The following is a 12,533-nucleotide window of genomic DNA, read 5'->3' on the forward strand; positions in this document are numbered from 1 at the left end:
CACTGGTCAGCATAAGGGATTGGCAAGCACCTGTATCACGATATATTTTAACTGATTTCCTGTCATTACTGTCCAGAGGACTGACAAAATCATCAGACAGGAAATTAGCACATGAACTCTTGACAGTGTCACCCACATTACTGCTCAAAAGAGGAGCTTCATCAAGAGAATTTAATTTACCCCTCAAAGCAGGTTCAGTTAACTCGGTTAAAGAATTCTGGGAACTCTCAAGGGTGGACACTAGACCAATTGACTGAATATTTAAAGATTCCTTTTTGTTCACATCGCGCTGTCTCCTGAAACATTTCTCCGTAGTATGACCAAGCTTACTACAAGAAGTACATTTACTTTTTTGAAATCTAGAGGTGGAGCTGGTATTTACTTCCTGAGAAACATCATCTTTATTCTCTTTCCTGTTTCCTGTACTCTGAGTAGAGGCAACGTACTTACTCTCAGCTTTCCTTTTTTCTTTAGAATATCTCTTGTGAGTGAGAACATATTCATCAGCTAAAACTGCAGCATCAGACAAATTTTCTATTCTTTTCTCATCAAGATATAGGCTTACATCTTCATTAATACACCTTTTGAAGTCCTCCAGCAAAATCATCTGCTTAAATGTATCAAAATCAGAATTTACATTCATAGAATTTAACCACTGCTCTAACAGATCTTCTTTGATTTTTGCATACTCAACATGGGATTGCTTATCTTGCTTATAAGTTGTCCTAAATTTTACTCTATAGGCTTCAGGAACAAGCTCATAGGCCTTAAGAATGAAGCTCTTAACTACATCATAATTATCAGATTGATCCTGAGGCAAAGATGCATAAGTTACTTGAGCTTTACCGGTGAGAACACTCTAAAGGAGTACTGGCCAATACTTTTTGGGCCAATTAAAACCTGTAGCTACCCTCTCAAACAACTGAAAATACTTTGTTAAATCAGATTCATTAAAAGGAGGGACAAGTTTAACATTTTTAGCCACATCAAAATCATCAGAGCTAGATGATCCAGTTCCACCTTGTTTCATGCGATACTCATGGTCTACCTGAATCCTAGCAAGTTCAATTTGTGCCTGAGCCCGTGCCTGTGCCTCCTGAATACAAGCCTGAAACTCAGCCTCCTTAGCCTCAGCCTCATTAGCTCGAGCCTGAAACTCAGCCTCCTTAGCACGAGCCTCCTGCAGGGGTAGCTGTAACTTAGCTATTTCAATCTGCGTCTGCTCATCTGGAGGAGTTACATTAAACAAGTTTTTATTAATCATGTCAACAATTTGATCTTTAGAATGATGAGAGCGAACAGGAATTCTCAACTGTTGAGCAACAAGCTTAAGTTCATTCTTTGTTCTGTTTTCTACATCACACACTGTTTGCACATTTGACAAAAAATCTTTGGCTTCATCAAGAGTAGTAATATTAGACATCATGAATAAATCACAGTCACAAAATATCAAGCAATATCCTGATGATAATATCCTGAATATCCTGATAAGAGGTCGCCAAATTTATGTTACGTAACAGAGAGAGATAATGAACACTTCAAGTGAGAATACTAAGATCACTACTGTCCCACAAAGTTCCAGGTTCAAACAAAAGACTTAGGTAAAATTACAAGTTAAAGTTTAATGCTCAAACTAACAACTAAACATTTAGGACTCATGAGGATAATGTAATGGCAAAAACAGGTTAAATATATGGTTAACTGCAATAGCCTCTATTAACACGAAATTAACAAGAGTAAATTTATCTAAGTCAGCCCTGATAAATGAGAAAACCGGATAATGCTCAGTTAAAGCAAGATATATTATTACAGATACAAAATATTATTAATAATGGCTGACATTAAAAACTCTACATGAATCAGAAAAACCTTATCAGGCCTACGAATTAACGCCTTGGGCCATATAGTACAAGAAAAATGGTAACAACACTTATGCTCAAATTATACAGCAGCTAGATGATTGGAGACTTCCTGAGCACTCACAAAAATAATACACTATACAGGGGAGGACAGAGATGTGAACCAAATGAGGAGTAGATCTAAGTGGCAATTAATGCAGAGACTGAGCTCATTATATAGGGGCCGGCAAAGCTTGATACAACTTGTAAGAAGGACACGCAAATGAAGTCATAGGGGACAAAGAGTTGACAATCCTGCTCTGAACAACAAAAAGAAGGACTTACTCTACTATAAGGGGGAGAAGGGGGGAGTGAGGTAGAACACGCAAGCCTGGTCACTATGGAAGCCACGAGGCGAATCGTGATCAAACATGCAGCATACTGTACGTTAGAATTACACAAAGGATGATGAAATTATAGGCTATGTAACAATAACAATATATATATATATATATATATATATATATATAGATAGATAGATAGATAGATATAGATATATATAGATATAGATATATAGATAGATAGATAGACATAGATATAGATATACTATATATATATATATATATATATATATCATCATCATCAGCTGTTGAGGTCCACTGCAGGACAGGCTTATCCCTACCGAAGCAGGGACGATACAGCCAATATATCTCTACCCAGTAGCTTAGGCTGTCTGGCAGAGACTGTATGTAGGGTGAGAAGTGCTTGTGAGTGTTATTGTAGTGTTGTAATGGCTTTGGATATGTGTGGGTAGTCTGTGAACCAAGTGTAATCGGCTCTTCTTAAGCCGATTGGGTGCAAGCATACTAGTATGTGACACTGGTTCAATCACAGCACACCTTGTGTCCGCCATAGTAGTAAGTGGCTTGGTTAACGCTTCCCAAACTTTTTACAACTCTGGTGGGAGGCGAACCCTCACTCACCAGCATGTGAAACGCACACTCTATCTCTGTACCACAGAGGCTATATATATATATATATATATATATATATATATATATATATATATATATATATATATATATATATATATATATATATATATAAATATATATATATATATATATATATATATATATATATATATATATATATATATAAAATCTCATCAGCCATTTGAGTATCCACTGCAGGACCGGCCTATCCCAACCAAAGTGGGGACGATACAGCCAATGCATCTCCACCAAGTGGCTTAGGCTGTCTAGTAGAGATTGTATGTAGGGTGAGAAGGGCTTGTAAATGTAATTTTAGTGTTGGAGTGGCTTTGGGTGCTTGTGTAGTCTGTAAACCAAGTGTAATAGCCTGCACAAGGTGACTGGCTGCAAGCATACTTTACAGTATGTGACATTGGTTCAACCACGGCACCCCTTGTGTCAGCCAATGCAGTACATCACCAGAAGAACGCTCCCAAAGTTTATTACCCTGGTGGGGCGCGAACCCTTGTTCTTCAGCGTACGAAAACGCACACTATACCACTGTACTACAGGGGCTCCATATATCTATATCTATATCTATATATCTATATCTGTATCTATATCTATATCTATCTAGATAGATAGATAGATAGATAGATATAGATATAGATATAGATAACCTTTTATGGTCATGTCTTCCATTGATTTTAATATTATATCAGGTGGCTTTATGGATCATCGTTCTATAGCAGCGTTTCCCAACCTGGGGGGCGCATTTAAGATTGCTAGGGGGGGCGTGGGGTAATCAAAGTTCAACATAGGGCTAGGACATTCAAATGCATATAGGGCATTCCCAAAGATATGTATAAGAAACTTTGACAGGAAAACTTCACAACCGTCATTCCAAGAAACCAAATGTAATGTTGCCATCTAGCATCTTAAGCATCCATATGGAACAGATAAAAACATCGTTGTTTAATCGTCAGAGGAGTGGGGGGGCATCATGAATACAGTCCTGACCAAATGGGGGCGCAGTGTTAAATAGGTTAGGAACCCCTGTTCTACTGTATAGCTTGTGACGTCACGTGTAAGTCAGGGTGCCATAATATACTGCATGTCTTGCTGGGAGATGCTCTGGTGGGACTAGTCCCTTATGGAGAAAGGTTTGATTCCTGATTTTATCTGTGATCTACAGTTCTTTTAGACCTAAAAGCAACAGATGATCATTTACTTATGGCTACAAAAACACTAGTGTGCTCTGCCTTTATGATCGTAATTTACTGGAAGGCAGCGTCTTTGTCAAGTGCGAACTCTCTTTTGTCATACTTCGTATTCTGTTGATCAGAAAATGAAACTTGTTTGTATACCGGGATTCACTCAGACACAGAAGGCCAGACCACCATGTAAACAGTCTAAGGCTCTAAAACCATAGTGTGGCAGCCTTGCAGTATTGTGATAGGACATCCAGCTCGCAGTGAAAAACCTAGAGTTCGAGTCTCGAGCAGGGCAGACTGTTCGACAAAGTTTGTTTAAAGCTTTGTACAGTTGTGAATGCCGATATGAATTCGACTGGTGTAGTTAATACTCTAGGGAAGTTTAACATAACAAGGACTGATGATCAGCCACAATGACCCTTGGTGCGGTAAAAGTACAGGTAAAAGTGGGGGCCGGCATCATGAAACGCATAGTTGCGGTGTTCATCTCCATGACATAGGCCTTTGACACTGTGCCGTTTTTTTCACCCAATATCCTGGAATACATGGACACTGCATCATCCAGATTACCACAGTTACCTGCCCTAGTACCCTAGGCATTCATTTTACCTGACAACCTTCAAATGGTTGATGGACACCTGAGTCATGTGACGCCAGGTGCTCGCACCAGGATTCGAACCCTGGCACTAATGGGCCTGCAGCTTCGGAATCAGCGATGCTAACCACTCAGCCACTGCGGTGTGGTGCACTGTTAAGGCGTTAACTCCAGGAGTCCGGATGTGCTGCCACACGAAGGAGGGGGGGGTGACCGCAGAGGAAGACAGCGTTTATGAGCAACAGCACCTTAATGTAACCGCAGAGGAAGACAGCATTTATGAGCAACAGCATCTTAATGTAACCGCAGAGGAAGACAGCTTATATGAGCGACGGTACCTTAATGTAACTGCAGAGGAAGACAGCTTTTATGAGTGACAACACCTTAATGTAACCGCAGAGGAAGACAGCTTCTATGAGTGACAGTACCTTAATGTAACCGCAGAGGAAGACAGCTTTCATGAGCCAGGGTACCTTAATGTAACCGCAGAGGAAGACAGCTTTTATGAGCGACGGTACCTTAATGTAACCGCAGAGGAAGGCAGCTTTCATGGGTGACAGTACCTTAATGTAACCGCAGAGGAGCATTTATGAGCGACGGTACCTTAATGTAACCGCAGAGGAGCATTTATGAGCGACGGTACCTTAATGTAACCGCAGAGGAAGACAGCGTTTATGAGTGACAGTACCTTAATGTATGGCAGAGGAAGACAGCTTTTATGAGCGACAGTACCTTAATGTAACTGCAGAGGAAGACGGCTTTTATGAGCAACAGTACCTTAGTGTAACTGCAGAGGAATGCAGCTTTTATGAGCGACGGTACCTTAATGTAACTGCAGAAGAATGCAGCTTTTATGAGCGACGGTACAGTCAGGGAAAGTTCCGCATTACCCACTGTTCGGAGCATTGGTGGTCGACGAATAGTCACGAAGCAGCAGCCAGACCCCACATGTCTGGTAACGGTGAGTGGAAGGTGGGAGGGTTTGGAGAGTTGCTCATGTCACAGTTTCAATACATGTTTATTGTCAAAGTTATGCTTCTTTGGCTTCGTTTTGTAATGTTCGACAGGGATGGTAGTTACAGAGACTGATCTTATAATTAGGACTTCCCATATCATTCTGTCTATAGGAAAACGAAAAACCTGTTACTCGCTCATATAGAATTTTTTATTATTATTATTACACACTACCCTTGACTCTAAGTTCGAGACGAATAATAACCAGAATAATTGGAAATGTTTGCAGGCAGATGTTCACAGAGGGACGACAGAGGGTAAATCTATCTATCTATCTATTGCCAGACGCCTCAATCCCGTTTGGGGTGGCCACAAACAAATCGCCTCCAAGTCGCCCTGTCCCCCTCCATTTCACTGCCCTGCTCCCAATTCACACACCCCTCTCTCATATACCTCTCCACCCCATCCCTCCATCTCATCCTCGGCCTCCCCCTCCCTCTTCCCCCCTCCACCTCACTCCCATACACTCTCTTCGTCAGTCTCTCACCCTCCATCCTCTCCACATGGCCAAACCACCTCAGTGTGTTCCTCATAACGCTTCCTATCACATCCACATCCACACCACAACGCTCCTTTATATCCTCATTCGTCAGCCTGTCTCTCCATGTGACTCCACAGGCTCCTCTTAAATAACTCATTTCCACTGCTCTCACTCTTGATTTGTGTCCTTCCAACAACGTCTAAGCGTCACTTCCATACGTTAGAGATGGTATCACAATACTGTCGTGTAGTAACTTTTTCACTTCCACGCTCACTTCCCTGTTTCTTATCACTGCTTTCAAAGAACCAGCAACCTTTCTTCCCTGCTGTACCCTTTCAAGCACTTCACCCTCCAAACCTCCATCCTTACTCATCACACTACCCAAGTACTTAAATGTACTCACATTTTCCAATTCCTCACCATCCAACCTCGCTGTACATTCACTGACTTCTCCTCTCTCAAAGACCATCACTTTACTCTGCCCTACATTCACCTTTAGATTCCGTTTCTTACACACTCTCCCAAACTCATCCACCAAGCCTTGCAGCTCCCCTTCGTCTTCACTCAACAACACAGTATCATCTGCAAACAACAGTACAGGGAGTTTCCAAACACTATCCTCTCTCACGGGCCACTCCAACATCCACTACCCTACTTTGTACCTCTTTTATTACCCCATCCATGTACAGATTGAACAACCATGGAGACATGAGATCGCTGCTTCAACCCAACTTTCAAAGAGAAAAATTCACACGCACTGCAGCCTTCGCACCATCTTCACAGCATTCAACAACTTCCCATCTACTCCATATATTCTTAACACTTTCCACAATCCTTGTCTATCCACCCTGTCATATGCTTTCTCCAAATCCATGAAAGCCGCATACAACTTCTTTCCCTTCTGTAGAAACTTTTCCACTAAAGATCTAAGAATGAATATCTGATCTACACAACCTCTTCCCTTCCTAAAGCCTCCCTGTTCTTCTCCAACTAATTTCTCTGTTCTTTCTCTCACTCTGTCAATAAGTATCCTGCCATACACTTTTCCTATTATACTAAGAAGACAAATGCCCCTATGATTACCACACACTTCTTTTTCCCCTTTTCCTTTGTACAAGGGAATAATTATACCTGACTTCCAATCCTCCGGGACTCTACCTTCCTCCCAGGCCAATCTGCACATCTTCCACATCCATTCTACTACTATCTCTCTCCCATGCTTCAGCATTTCACCACACACTCCATCAATTCCTGGGGCTTTCCTCGATTTAACTCTCTTTATTGCTTCCACAACTTCTATCCTACTGATTTCTTCCTGTCTTCTCACCTCCCTCCTTCTCCCAGTCATTCCCCAGCCACTTATACTCGCATTACTTCCATCCTGTATGTTCAACAATTCCTTAAAGTGTTCTCTCCATCTGCTCACTTTTTCTCCCTTCTCCACTAGTAATCTACCATTTTTATCTTTCACTCCCCTGCTAACTTCACTTCCACCCTGTCTTACTCTTTTCACCTCTTTCCAGAACATTTTCTTACAGTCCCTCCACTTTACACTCAAATTCCTTCCAAATTCCTCATCCACTCTCTTCTTACTCTCTCTTACTAATCTTTTCACCTCTCTCTTTCTTTCTACATATAACTCTCTCTTCCGCCTCTCAACTTCTTCCACGCCCCTATTTCTCATCCATTCATTGTATGCTTTCTTCTTTTGTGCCACAGCCTGTTTCACCTCTTCAGTCCACCACGCTGTTCCTTGCACCCCCCTCCGTCTTCTCTTCCTTCCACACACCACATCAGATGCTGCACATATTTCTTCTGTAAATATCCTACACACACCTTCCACGTCTCCCATCTGCTCCAATTCATATTTGCCCAATCATTCCTCCACTTCTCTCTTATACTCTGCCTTTTTCTCATCCTCTTGTAACCTTTCCACTCTCCTTGCAACTACTCCTACATCTCGTCTTTCCCTTCTTCTATTCCTCCATCTTACTTGAATCCTAATTCTGGCCACCACCAAGTAGTGGTCAGAAAGTCCACTTCCCCAACCTCTATAAGCTCTTGCATCCATTACACATCTTCGCATCCTTCCATCCACACACCACCCACCCTTCTCATCACTTGCCATGTATACCTGTGGATCAATTTATACCTGAAGAGGGTATTGGCTATCACCAACCCCCTCCCAGCACAAATGTCCACTAACGCACTCCCATTCTCATCTATCTCAGCAGGCACACCCCACTCACCAACTATTCCATCCACCTTCACATTCCCAACTATACCATTCATATCACCGATCAAAAACACTCTCTCATTCCTTCCAAACTTTTCCATGCACACTTCTACATTTGTCCAGAACTCTTCTCTCACTCTTCTAGCACGATCTTGCATTAGCGCATACACACACACAATCGCCCACATTTGTATTCCAACTTTCAACTTTACCCACACAATCCTTGACCCAAGTGATCCATACTGTCTTATGCTCTTCTTCCATCTTTTACTCACAACTATACATACTCCTTCCTTTGTCCTCTCATTCTCACCTACTCCTGCACATATACCCCATCCATACTCCCATTCTCTCACACTTTCTCCTCTCCATTTTGTTTCAGTTATTCCACATACATCCACTTTCGCACCCTCAAGCACCTGGACAATCTCTCTCTCTTTCACCTCATCATTCGCTCCTCTTACATTCCATGTACCCATTACCAAGTCCTTTGTCCGGTCCTGGGTCGTCATCGTTTGGTCAGTCCTTGTCCGAGGCTTCTTGTTTGTTTTTTAGTTAGTTGTTTTCCGGGGAGGGGCACTAACCCTACGCCAACCCTTTTAGTCGCCTTTTACGACAAGCAGGGATACTGGGGGAGTATTCTTGAAAAAAACCCCTACCCCCAGGGAGGATAAATAAATAATCAAATTTATACGAATTTACATATGGAGATAGATAGATAGAAAGATAGATAGATAATATAATGGTTTTGTTTTCGAGTCAACACAAAATATAAATATGTTATATCATTACGAATATCTCCTGGGGAAACGTCTGTTATTAAAGTCGAGAGAGAATGAAAGCATTCAAACCTCTATCCGAATCCAGCAAACTTCCGTTACAATACTAGCTCTACAGACAATTACGTATTTTTTTTTTTTTAATACTGTCATCACACTGTCATCTACCGGTATCCTTTCTAAATTAAATCAAACACACCGTCCAAGTCATACATTGCACAAATGCACACCTACACGTGATTCCAAATCTATCACTAAACCCTCCTCTGTCCCCAGTTCCCCGCCTCTACCTCCTACACACTCACAGTTACCAGACATATGAGGTCTGGCTGCCTGTTCACATTCACCCGTCTCACACCAGTGCTTTGGAAGGTGGGTAATGCTGAACTTTCCCTGACTGGTACCTTAATGTAACCGCAGAGGAAGACAGCTTTTATGAACGACAGTACCTTAATGTAACCGCAGTGGAATGCAGCTTTTATGAGCGACAGTACCTTAATGCAACTGTAGAGGAAGACAGCGTTTATGAGCGACAGTACCTTAATGTAACCGCAGAGGAAGACAGCTTTTATGAGCGACGGTACTTTAATGTACCGACGACATAAGAGAACAACAAAGCTAAACTTTATCAACGAATATGGAAAAATACGGATATAGGTAGAATATATCGCCAACATCTCAGGGTAAATACTCTGACTCCTCCATTTTATGTTATTTTTTGTGTAATGGGTCATCATCATCATTACTCATCTTTTCTTCCGGGCGACACAAAGGTTTCTCCAGAACTTTTCCTCTGTGATATATTGAATGGTTATCACTGCCATTCCAGCCGGCAGTTCTCTGACCTCTTAATGACAGTGGTTTTCTTTCAGTCTTTTCATTTCATTGTTGTAGAAGGACAGACTAAGTAAAAACGAGTTACTTATCTGATGAGTTTCGTTATTCTGACAGAACTGATCAGTGGTAAAATTTTCGTACCTTTTCGCCCTGATAATGTGTCGTGTCCGTATGAGTGTCTATCATCAAATTCTTCATAAATATGGAATAATTTCCGAAGCTAAAGAGGTCAAAATTAGCTTTAAAAGTTTACTGTTATAAAAGAAAATTAAAGCGAAGTATAAAGTTTTGTAAAACGATGAGTGATGTTTGAACTAAATCACCCACCCACGGCGTACACCCTTGTCTGCATTTTGCACTACATCCACGTACGATGTGCACCTGCTTCCGCATGTTGCGCTATAATATCCACCCACGGTGTACACCTACGTCCGCATGTTGCACTACATCCACCCACGATGTAAACCTACGTCCGCATGTTGCGCTATAATATCCACCCACGGCGTATACCCTTGTCCGCATGTTGCACTATATCCACGGACGATATACACCTACGTCCGCATATTGCTCAATTATATCCACCCACGGTGTACACCTACGTCCGCATGTTGCACTACGATACGTGAATGCATTTACTTCAATGACATCATCGGCGGCCAATCAGCAGCTGCGTAACAAACACACCCTACTTGCCCCATACATCTCAGCTGCACATGTCAATCAAATAGACTATAGTCAAAACTATAAAAAAAAAATTTGATGAAACTTGGGAGGATGGTTGGAACCGACTCTCGGAGGGCCAGTTTCAATTTGGTGTCGACTGAAATATTCTGAAGGGGTGTTTTGGCCATAATTGTCCCCACTGGTGCAGTTTCATACATCTTTGAAGAGAGAGAGAGAGAGAGAGAGAGAGAGAGAGAGTGTTGTACATCAACATTATACTGCCTGTTGCGGCACTGATGCTACAAACAGAGGACTTTATTCGGCAGATAATGGTGGTAGCTGTGGTAGTTGTGGTGGAGGCAGAAAATGGTGGTAAGTGTGGTGGTGATGATGGTGGTAGGTGTGGTGGTGATGAAGATGGTAGGTGTGATGGTGGTGATGCTGTTCAGAAAATGGCCTTTATTTAGGAAGGTGTTTCCTGGCCCGACAGAGACACAAAGCACTGGCTCCAAAGTAAACACATTCAGAGACGGCTATTACTTGGATAAATGCTGACCGGTCCAATAGGGTCGCGAGGTTCTCTCTGAAAACTGTATCTCGCAGACTACTCTCTCTTTGTTGTGATAACACTATAAAACCACATTTTCCTGCTGCCAGTTTGACCTGTCAGGTAATTTCTTCACCGGTCACGTAGAAGCAACTGGAGACCTGACCATCACCGGTTTTCCTTTTCCTTCAACTCACTGCTGATCAGAGGCACAGTGGATGTGGCAACAACTATATGCAAACAATGACTGAGAGATCCGATTACTTAGTCTTCTAATTTTGTTGTTGTTGTAACTCCTACACAGAATGTTGTTTATATCTCTCATCTGCATTTAATGGAATTCTTACTGTCTGAGCTACACTGTTTCACACTGTTCATATCGAGGACTTGCAGTGACACCACAGGTATTCCATTGTTTTTCTTAGCAGAGGAAGCTGTTCAGTCCCCTGGATGGCACCGTGGGAGCATACAAACGTTTATCTGACTTTAAAAATTATGCAGTTCATCATATTACACCACAGCTGTGCTATTGGCTGCACAAGTAGATATACATTCAGTGACCGTGTGGCAAAAAAAAAAAAAAAAAGTTCTGAAAAACAAAATGAGACTTGCTTTTCATAAAATGATTGTTGTAGACGGAACAGGATCCCAGAGATCAGTGTCATGTGTCAAGCACTTTACCTTCTTATGAATGTAGGGAAAAGATGGAAGAAAAAGATCTATACATAGAGTGTGATGGACAACAGCACATTGTGCTAAGTTGCATTAGATTTAGCTTCAACTCCTTCAATTAGATACTCTCTCTCTCTCTCTGACGATTTTGTTCACATTATGATAGTCATTTCGTACTGGAGGGGATCAGATATACCCTATATTTACACATTTATTTCCAGAGGTTAAACTTATGCTAAATAAAATCGTCTGGAAGTAGCGAAAACATAAAAGTATGTCATCGGTGTGAAGGGATGAGTAAAGCCAACACTGCAGAACCAACAGATACCAGTAAGAAGTGGGTGTCCAGCCACAGCTCGTTACAGCTGCTGTTCAACCTTCCTGTTTTTCTTAGTCCGCAGGAGACTGGTTGAATGATACATTGTTTGTCACTTGCCTATTAGTGTTGTAAACGCACAAGTGGTATGGCATGATGAAAACTGAAGGACTGTAGAGGTCACAGTCATATACATTCGTATGGACCCTCTTTGCCATCCAGCGGTATCGTCAGTTTCATCTGATTAAGAAAAGAAAAGGCAGAGGTAATATGTGGAAATCCTCCGTTAATTAATACTCTATAAAACCTGACAGCAACCCTGTTTTCCATACATACATCATCAAAAAAAATACTGTCAATAACAATA

The sequence above is a fragment of the Coenobita brevimanus genome, chromosome 75, assembly GCF_032717465.1.
Source record: "Coenobita brevimanus isolate Jiangsu-jjx chromosome 75, ASM3271746v2, whole genome shotgun sequence".
NCBI lineage: Eukaryota > Metazoa > Arthropoda > Malacostraca > Decapoda > Coenobitidae > Coenobita > Coenobita brevimanus.